General features: G+C 42.3%; 1 long non-coding RNA gene across 1 annotated transcript; it reads right to left on the reverse strand.

The window, feature by feature from the left end:
• Positions 1–4,792: 4,792 nt before the first annotated feature.
• Positions 4,793–9,832, reverse strand: LOC142363823 (uncharacterized). The gene is made up of 3 exons (XR_012765994.1): positions 9,756–9,832; positions 7,791–7,860; positions 4,793–5,332 (listed from the first exon to the last, which is right to left on the reverse strand). It is a non-coding gene; the product is annotated as an uncharacterized LOC142363823 (long non-coding RNA).
• Between the last annotated feature and the right edge of the window lie 345 nt (positions 9,833–10,177).

Below are 10,177 nucleotides of genomic sequence, written 5' to 3' on the forward strand. Positions count from 1 at the left end.
GCTGTCACCCTTCCCTCACTGACAGCACATGGCACTTCACAGGCTTTCTCCATGGCTGAGCATTCGATCTGTCCTCTTCTTTGATAAATCACCATTCATCTAAACTGTTCTGTATAGCCAGAAAATTGTCTGGGAGAAAAGAAAAAGAAAAAAAAAAAAGAAGCTCAGGTTTATTCAGATTTAGAGGGATCTGAGTTTTTACCAGCAGGTATTGCTGAAATGGTCTTGGCATGTGGGCTGGCTAGTGAGGAAAGCAGGCCAACGCGACCGCCTGTGGAAACATGCGTGTGTGCTCTTGCTTCTCAGCTGTTTGGAGAATTGCAGCCAAATTGGGCAAAGAGGAAAAGAAAAAAAAAACGAAGAGGCTTCTGTAAGCTTCATGAAAACAGGCTGCTGAAAAAAGGAGAGGGTGCCTGCGAGTGCCTCGACTGACGGACGGGCTGGCGTCCTTATGCAAACCCTGTTAGACGCTGCAGAATCAATGTGGCATAAATGCCTTACCTATAGATAGGTGTGTATATATACACGCACCTATGTAAACACTGCAAAAGTTGTGGAGGAGCTCACACTCTACTACAACCCGTAAAAAACTTACTTCTTATGACCAGAGGATTTTTCCTGGAAACATTTGGGAACGGTTATTACATTGATTGACATGTTAAGTAATTGTTAATTAATATTAACTATGACTTTCTGCAGAGATGCCTGTCAGAATGCAAACGCCGCCACAAAACCAAACCGCTGGTGAGCCATTGTGTGCGGGGACACAGGCGGCCCCGCACCGTGGCTGGGCGGGAGGCCTGGGGGTGGGGGGAGCCCCAGCAGCCCCCCAGGCAGGGACCCACTCGCCCTTCCCAGCGCCACAGGAGCCCCCAGGGACCCCGGGGCCAGACCAGAGAAGCTTTAAACAGTGGCTCTTACCTTGCCCTTTTGAAGCACCCCATTAATGTGCTCTGCTCGGTAGCATGCACATACACCATTCCTCTCTGCCGGCTGCAAAAAGAAGCAGGTGACAGCCCCGTGTGTTATCCAAACCTAACAGAGATCCCATTCTGTCTCTGCAACGACCTAGAATTCCAGCTGTCTGTTTGAACATGACAGTATCCTATTTGTTGCAAGATGTGTGGATAACTCATTGCTAAACTTTGACACACGTGCAGTAATTTTCCAAAACCCAGCAGCATTTTTTGTACTTCGGTGATAATGCGATGCGGGAAGAGTACTTGCAGTTTATGAGAAGTCTGCGTGCATTTTTTTCTTAATAGCTGTAGGCTCTGAAAGATACACCTAATAAAGAGGAGGAACAAGTAAGAGCATCATAAAAGGACAGTGTTACGTGGCACTCATACAGAATTCACCATCAGAGTAAAAACATGACACCTTCTAAGCCAATCCCAAATATAATATCATACACGGTTTTTTAGGGGCACAGCATAAACATTTAAATACTCGAAAAACTAAGTGACAAAAGCAGCTCATGTTTTCTTCTAAATTAAACATTCATGCAAAAAATTGTTCTGCCTGTAATACTAATCAGGAAATAATAATCAACTTTATAATTACATGTAACAAGCAGCTGTGAGCTAATACATAAAGCGGTAAGTCTGCAAAAGGTTTAGTGATCCAGCACTAAAGAGTTTTTTTTAGTTTTATTCCTAAATTTATTTTTTAAAAATTTACTTTGAAATATCCTGTACAAAGAAAATAACAAACTTTTCCAACATTATTCTGCAAAGATTTTTTCCCCTTATTAAATTTTAGTTCTGTTCCCACCTGCCATTTTTTATCCAAAACTTGTTTCTCCCACATCGAATTGTGGTTCTTCCTCCTTTTATTGCAGTTTCACCAAACTTTCTTAAAGGGTTACTCTTTAATCTGGTGTTTCTTGTCAGCTGTGGTTCTGTAAAGATGGTCCTCTGTGTGGTCATCTAGTAAAGCTCCAGTGAAAGACACCCTGTCTGCCCTAATTTTCTCCTGTTTTTTCTTGCTCATACAAGCTGGAATCCATAATTTTTTTTCTCCTTCAATACAAGTAATGCTGTATAAAAATGAGTAGAATCCAAAGTTTCTTAAAGAAATCTCATAGTAGGAAAACCTGGGGGTTAGTCCAGAAAATTTGTTCTCTGTTCTGCTGGATGTCTAGTAAAGTTGCAAAATACTCCCCTGTAGATTCCATGTAGGCTAAGGACTACAGGAGATCTAATGCGGTGAGTTCAGATTTGCAAAACACACCTGATGTTTAGAAGTTTTGCTGCAGAGGATCTCGGGACAATTGGAGAGGAGGCAACCTAGTAAAGTTAGCAAAGTCAGTGAAGATATTTGATTGTTGTCATCTGTGTATTGGCTGACTCACAGAGGACAAAACAAAGCAGTCATCTAGTAAACTAGTCTCCTGTAAACTTTATCTGGGGCATAATACAAAATCTGTGAGTTTACACTAGATTTGGGACTCATCATCGTAGATGCCAATCAGGCTTCCTCTTCCTTCTCTGCACAGCACGGGAGGCTGAATTCTGTCAATTCATCTTTTAGACCTCACCACTTAAATCTGGTACATAAGAAACATAATTTTGCTTGTAAGAAGGAGGCTTGCTTCACATGTGTGCCTGCAGTCCTTGAGAAGTTAATGCAGTAGTGAGCTATTCAACGTAGTGCTTAGAAATAGACCTTCATCCTCTCCCCTCTCATTATTTGTGTAAAATGAGCATAATAGAAGCATAAATAACCATATTATACACTGACTTGGTTTACAGAGGTATTATGGGGAAAGTGTTGAGTAAATACTAGCATTAGTGGGGTTATTCTTTTGGCACTCTAACCACCAGGAGATGTAGAAGGCTTTTGGTCCTCTTTTCAGTGAAAGAAGAGATCTTAAGAGGAAGAGGAAGGAGGAGAAATCAGAGCAGAGTTGAAGAGAAGAATGTTGTGGAAAAAGAGAAAATACAGGGAGAATGTGGGCAAGAATCATCATTTCCTGTGTCCTATCTAACCATTGAAATTCTAAGTTACAAACGGTGGGTGAACAAAAGAAAATACCCATCCATTTTACCTAAAATTGTTCACCCATCCCACTAATGCTGCTATATGCATTATTGCGGCTATTAATATATATTAATGATGCCATTCTTATTATAAAGCCACAATTGTTACATAGCCCTCAGAGAAAATGTCAAATGCTGTCATTTGGAAGAATAATTAGGGAACTTACTGAATTTAATCAATTTGTATATGTGAGGCAGAATAAGACTTCACAATTTGCTTTATAAATTTAAAGACTCTATCAATATACCTCCATTCTTCCAAAATACGAAAAATCTTTCCACCACTCCTAAGAACAGTTGGAGACAGTCAGATAATGTAAGATAGATAAGAAGTCACAGTATTGGCACTGCATTAAACTTCAGAAGATACCTACTGGGGAAAACTTTTCCCAGACACTGCCATAAACTCAGGCTGATCTGACTGCTTCCGTGGTGACAGTACTGTGCTTCACTTCTAGCTGGCAGGACACCTCAACTCATCTGGCTTCCAGCCCTGCAGTACGTGCTTCACGTACAAAATCCTCTGCTGTGGAAGTGTGTAGGACTCTTATCTTTACAGTATCTCCTGAAGCATGGTAGAACACCTCTAACCAGGGGAACGCATCCTGATACTGTCAGTTCAGCATCTGCATAGCAGCCTAGCAATAGTGCTTCTGTGCAGTGGTCAGCTTGCTGGAGGAAGATTAGCTAGGAAATGATGGCACTGAGAACAGCAGGCAGCATTTGTCAAGAGTGCTGTTATCTTGGCTAAGAGCAATAAGGCCCTAGTGTTTCTGCAGCTCGAGAATAAGGACTCATTCCCTTACAGAATGATCTAAAATGTGCTTGCAAGGAAATGATCTTGCTGAAATACAGAAAAATCCTGCCTTTCCCCAGACATTTGTCACCCATATCAGTCCTGGGCTTAAATTCATAAGAAGTCCCAAAGAGCCCTGTGGGCAAAACTGAAGGCATCCCTCTCACTTGGGGGCTGGAGAAACAGGGAGAACAGTATAGTCAGGATGGTAGGAATGCCTAATGCTAAATATTGCCCATGAATTTGGGCCCTCAATGTATATATTACACTGGTAAAAGTAATAATTTTCATCTGGCATTTTACCTGTATGCTCAGAGGTTGAGGCTATCAGCCTGTCCTGGTACCTGAGCTTGGTCCCTGATCTAACAGTGCCTGGCAAGGAGCAGACTGAGACTGCAAGCCACAGAGCTGGATCAGCCCCAAGCCGCAGCAACATGCACTCTGCACCTTGGAGCCTGCTGTGCAGCCAGAGCACCGTGCTTCGTGGCACGCCAGCCGCAGCCACATGGCTGCAGCTTCAGAGCAAAGACAGTCTGCAAAAGGCCATGTAGACAGCCTCAGCAGGATATGAAACACGTAGTGAGCAGTAGTACCTCCTGCTGCACATCAAGAGCTAGAATTTCAGGCTAGATTGTAAAGAGCAAATAACAGATTTTATTTCTTTGCCAACATTTCTTTGCATGTTTCTCCAAACATGTATACATCACCCTGACATTTTCTATCAAAGACAAACACTCACTGAAGATGAGCATTTTACTTGTACTGTAAGCATCCTTTAGTTTTCATAAGTACATTTAATAAGCCATCAGAAAATCCCCAGCACATCAAGACTGCTTTTTACATAAGCTAAGAGGTCACATTATTTTATAACTAATCCCCACTCCATCTGTTGACACGCTTAAACTGAGAAATGCATCAGAAAAGAGGAAGCATTCTTTCCCCTTGTTCTCTGTTAAAAATCTGATTCTGCCAACTTGACCCATCAGGAAATCAGGAGCTTGTAATTCTGCAAGCAGCCCCCTGAGTCTGTGGGGCTGGGTTTACTGGTGGAGCAAAGCAGCAGTCAGCATGCGCAAGGGTGGAAGAGTTAGGTTATAAATAAGTTGTACAAGTGTCTTGTTTTGAGGCAAATGGTCATTTATTAGCATACTAACAGTGGTTAGGAGCTGGCAGTAAATTATGCTTTTTCAGGACTGGATCTAGCAAGGCTAAGCACCCTGTACGGTTACTTCTACAAAGCCTTTTACTTCTTGCTAAGTGTTTTTCATAATTTCTGCTTTTCAGAAATTGAGAAAGGAGGAATTTCTGGGGATGGAAAATAGAGTTCGAATAACTCTGAAAGCCTGGGTCTGCTACAGGACTGTATTACCACCACGGAATCTCTGGCTGTAATGGTGTAGTACTGAGACATCTTCTTCAGCTTTTGGCACAGAGCCCTCCATCTTTTCTGGAATGCAATCTTCTTCAGCTTTTGGCACAGAGCCCTCCATCTTTTCTGGAATGCAATGGATACCAAAAGAGCACTTTACAAACATCGTATGTCCCCATGTGGTCCTTCACAGAAGAGCTCAGAACAGCATTCTGAGGAACAAACCCCGTTAAAACATGCTCTTGGAACAATTCTCTGGCTGTATGGGTCACTGCGTTTACTAGTTCTTGTATAAGCTGTGCCCACTATGTACAGCCGAGATAGTACTCACACAGTGCCTTACCCACCAGAAACACCCTTAGATGAACAGTTTATCCCAACACGTTTTACTCACAGGGAGTCAGAGTCAGCCCAAGGGCATGCCATTGCTTTGTTTTATGCTTATAGTGGTAGTTTTCAAGCTGTGGTTAAAAAAATCCCGACAGTCTGGGATCTATGCTCAAGGTGCTACACAATAGGCAATGAAGTCTACAGTTCAGCACATGCTTTAGATCATCATAAACCAGCTCTTTTGGCAAAAAAAAATCCACCCAGCCACTCAGTTCTGTTCCCAAATTACCTTTTGCAATGTTCTGGCACAAATGTTTATGTGGCTACTTGGTAAGCGAGCATGAGGAGCTGCCCTGACTGATTTGCTTTAGGCAGGCTGCTTTTCAGCCAGATTGGTACTCTGGTCCAGTTCACTAAGCAGTTATAAAAATGGACATGCTGACTTAAATTATTCATCAAACAGCAGATTAATAAAGCCAGTCTAGTATCAGTAGGTTTAAATTCACCAAGCAGAAATTCAGACACACCGGCTTGCCATATCTAGGGTCTGCAAATGGAAAAGCATTGAAGACCATGTATATATAAAGCATGATGTGCACTCATCTGTATTTGCAGTCAGTGTTGTGACAGACGACCTGCTCCCAGCAGGGGACATGGGAGCCTGTGGCAGTCACAGCTCGGGAGCAGGTTAGTGCTGGACACGCTAGTTATCTCCCAGGGGCTGTTTGCTAACAGAAGAAAAATTTGTCACTAACCAGCAGCCAAGGCTGTCTGCAGTCAGACAGCCCCATCTATTGCCTCTGTAACTCTCCCAAGCAACTCTCTACGGAGCCAGGATGTCATCTGGTGCCCTGGCCGGGAATTAGTCACATACGCTGCACAAGGATGTCTGACAGGCCACCCCAGGGCATTCGGGAGGTTAATCTTGTCACGGAGCCTTTTAGTGTTCCCATGGGACATTTTTTCTCCTAACAGCTGCCAGCATCCTTGGGCTGTGGTGAGAGAGAGACATACCCTTCAGGGACACGTGCAGAGAGAGCCCTGTGAGCACCAGGGCTGTGGGTTCAGCTGGTACCTCCTTGGCACTCAGGGATCAAGATTCTGGACCCATCCACTCTGCAGTCAGCCACAGTCAGGTCCCTGTTAACGTCTTTCACAGTAGCTTTTTTGCTTTGCTTTCTTGGAGTAGTGTTTGAATGCAGAGAATACAGTTCAGATGAGATTGCCTGCTGCTAGAATTGTTAGTGGAAATATCAACAGTGCCCTTCCATAGTTACTTCGTTTCCCTCTCCTCCCTGTTGATTAAATGTCAGCTCTCTTTCTTTGTTATCTTCCAAAGGAAGCTAATTCTGTCCTTCAGCTGCAGCAGATCCCTTTAGCAGAGCAAAGCGATGCTGCCCAGTGGTTTTACAAACCTTTCCAGCACACTGTTCTTCCCCCGCTGCCTCCCCAGCCCCGCATGAGGCAGCCCAGAGAAAGGCCAGGCACTTCTTTTTTATGATATACCATGTATATGCCACCACAGGACCCAGATGGCTAAACAGATTAGAAAAGTGCAGCAATGACTGCCCAGAAAAATTTGTTGTAATACTGCTTGGAGAGCAGGGGCCAAACTAAGCATTAAACATGATAGTGAATATAAAAGCCTGCAGCTTCTTAAGAATACAATTTGTAAATCTGCCATTCTGCTGAAAATTTCCCTTTTTATAGTGCATCTGTCCTACTGTGGTTTAAGTTTAGTGACATTTCCTAAAGCTAATGTTGGTCAATAATTTACAGTGAGGGATTTCACTTAATTTTGCTTCTGTGTTACATGAAGCAGCTGGGGCAAGGTCCAAAGAGCACTTAGCAGCTTCCAGAGGCATGTGAGTGAAATTCAGGCACCTGAGTGATCCCATATATTCCACTTAGTTTATCGGAGTACCCAGATGCCCACCTGAGATACCAAAACATTGCTTATGTGTTTAATGCTTTGCATTTGCACTTTCCTTGGAAGAACTGTTTTCTTGCGTGAGCTAAGCAAGTAGACGGTGGCACTCTCAGATGGGTATCTGGTTCTGTGACCAAGTCTCTGGGTTTTTTTTAGGAATATTCATCACTCAGAACGCACTCTGCTGTCTCAAGTCACCTCTACAGACTAGGATGTGTGCTTCGCACATCATCATTTACTGTGTAGAGCCCCGCTCCACGATTTGGGGGGGGGTCTGGCTTCTTAATTGTAACCACAATCCCAGCCGGTAGGAAGGCTTCTTACCCCAAGGTTTAGAGCAGGAAAACATCTTCTAGCTCTCCCACTGGAGTCTGGTCATGTTGCAGTCCTACGTCTGGAAGGAGAAGAGATAATGCATGAGGAAGAGCCGAAGTAACAGATAAGACACTCAGCTAGGAGTATAAACAGCTTACCTAGGTTTTACTTAAAGTCTCATAAAAATAATAGCCATCATCACCCATATAACAAATCAACTAATTCCCTCTGCTCTCTGCAATCCAGTCCCTGCCTGGGAACACAAAAGAACCTTATCGAAAAGTTAAAACTAGGAGAAGTTTTAATAACTAGAAATGACACTGTATGATTGGAACATTTTAGAAATAGTAATGATGGGTTTCAATAGGCATAGCACCCGCAGAAGAAAGATTGCCTCTCCTGCTGGTAAAATCTCTGTGGATTTTCTCAGGAGGGCAATACAGCTGGCATTCTACTCCAATCATTTTATGCAAGATGATTCAGAAGGAAAATGAAATATAGGTCCTTTAATTGCAAGAATAGAGGTGGCAATGAATTTTTACTAGTTACGCAAGTTGTTATTTGGTAAGGGTTTATCATTTATATACCTCACAGAAATAAGAGATGCAGCGGATTTTGTACATTTATACATTTATGTCTTTGAAATCTGTAATATAACCAGAACAGAAGAAGATTTACACGTTTTCATTGAACTGCTGCAGTGTTTCATTCAGCATATGCAAGGTCTTACAGTGTAATGGATGAGCATCATACAAACCAAAAACAGGGAAAGCAGCATGCTGTGGCATATGGCACGTGCAACACTGATACTCAAAAGGATTACAAGGTACTACTTGCTTCTTCAGTTGTGGGTTGCACCAGAAACAACTTCTTGTGATAATAATCACAGCAGATCATCAGCAAAAGACCTGTATGTTGGTATTTTGATCAGCTTTGCTTTGGACCCTGCTTAAACCTTTTTTTTGCAGAAACAGAAAAATAATAAGCTGTTGGAAGAACAAAGTTTATTAGAGAGGAAATGTGGGAAGACCTCAGAGATAGTGGTAGGAGGTCAATGCAATATACATGTTATGTAAGGAAAATGTATAGTGGTAGGGATCCACCTAACAAAGATAGCTCCTCATAGGAACTATGCTGCAGAAACCAGAGATATCTGTGTTTAGGTATGCCTTGTTTGCACCAAGATTTTAAAATATGATTCAGCTAATAACCACGCACTATTGCAGCCATTAACGCTTACTGATATTTTGTTTGTTTTTCCATATCTGAAAAATACCTGATATTAGCTCAGCAATTTTGTATTTTCCTATTTTTTTGCTTCAAAATCCAGAGTCCAACAACTTCAATGGATGATTTTTCATTGCCTGAAACAGAGCTAAGACCTTATAGCTGTACTTTTGAAAGTCAGAGAGACTCCTGTATTATATAAACCGAAGGATCATGTCCCCCAGTCCCTGAAGTGGAAGTTTTTGCTCCTTCCAAAGCAATTCATCACTTCTGGGTTCAAGAGCTACGGTTCAGCTAGAACATCTTTTCTATAGCAAGACACGGTGTGCTGTTAGGAAGACTTAGAATAACCTTGAATATATCCATCTCATTCTATCACCTTTTTCTTGTCTTTTGATTTGCTACCTTATGCAGTTTATGCCATTTCCTCCAGTTATAAAAAAAGAAAAGATATGCATATGCACATATGTATATGTACACACACTTTCCATTTTGTAGAACAGCTGAAGATAGCTTAAGGGACACATTTTGCCTGTATAACCTGCCCACAATAAAAGCTGGTGTTGCATCAGGTGCAAACAGAGCCTAGGTAATAACCCTTCCACGCATTAACACATACATACACTCACATGGTCCTTCATTGGATAAGTTGTACCGTTACCTGCCTTTGCCTAAAACACACACTGGGACAACCCACACACTGGTTAATTTCCCTGCCATCAAATCCATTCACAATGTATTCCTTACCTGAATCTCTTCAGAAATGCAACCTGCCCATCCGCAGCTGGGAGCAGGAGCAGTAATTGCAAGGAAATTGTTCTGTGGTGTTGTGAAGGCTTAAAAAGAAAACCAGAGAGGCTTGCATGGCACAGTCCAGTTCCAAAGAATTTCGCAGAAAGAGTCATGCATAACGGCAGGAAAACAGATTAAAATCAGTAGGATTTAAAGGGACCATGAAGAGTAAATAACTAAGTGCCCATAAAGCAGTATACATAATACAAAGTCTAAGAACCATACTGAAGGCAAGGGAATAGAAATGGTAATTTAGGTGACTAAAGTCAGAGAAGATAAGCGTCGTCTTTGCACCGGTAATTGCATGATGAAACTCCTGGGAATGAATCCTTTCTTACTTACTTTCTTTCCACCTGCCATTGGCTCTGCCTCCAGTC

The sequence above is a fragment of the Opisthocomus hoazin genome, chromosome 1 (assembly GCF_030867145.1).
Source record: "Opisthocomus hoazin isolate bOpiHoa1 chromosome 1, bOpiHoa1.hap1, whole genome shotgun sequence".
Classification (NCBI taxonomy): Eukaryota; Metazoa; Chordata; class Aves; order Opisthocomiformes; family Opisthocomidae; genus Opisthocomus; species Opisthocomus hoazin.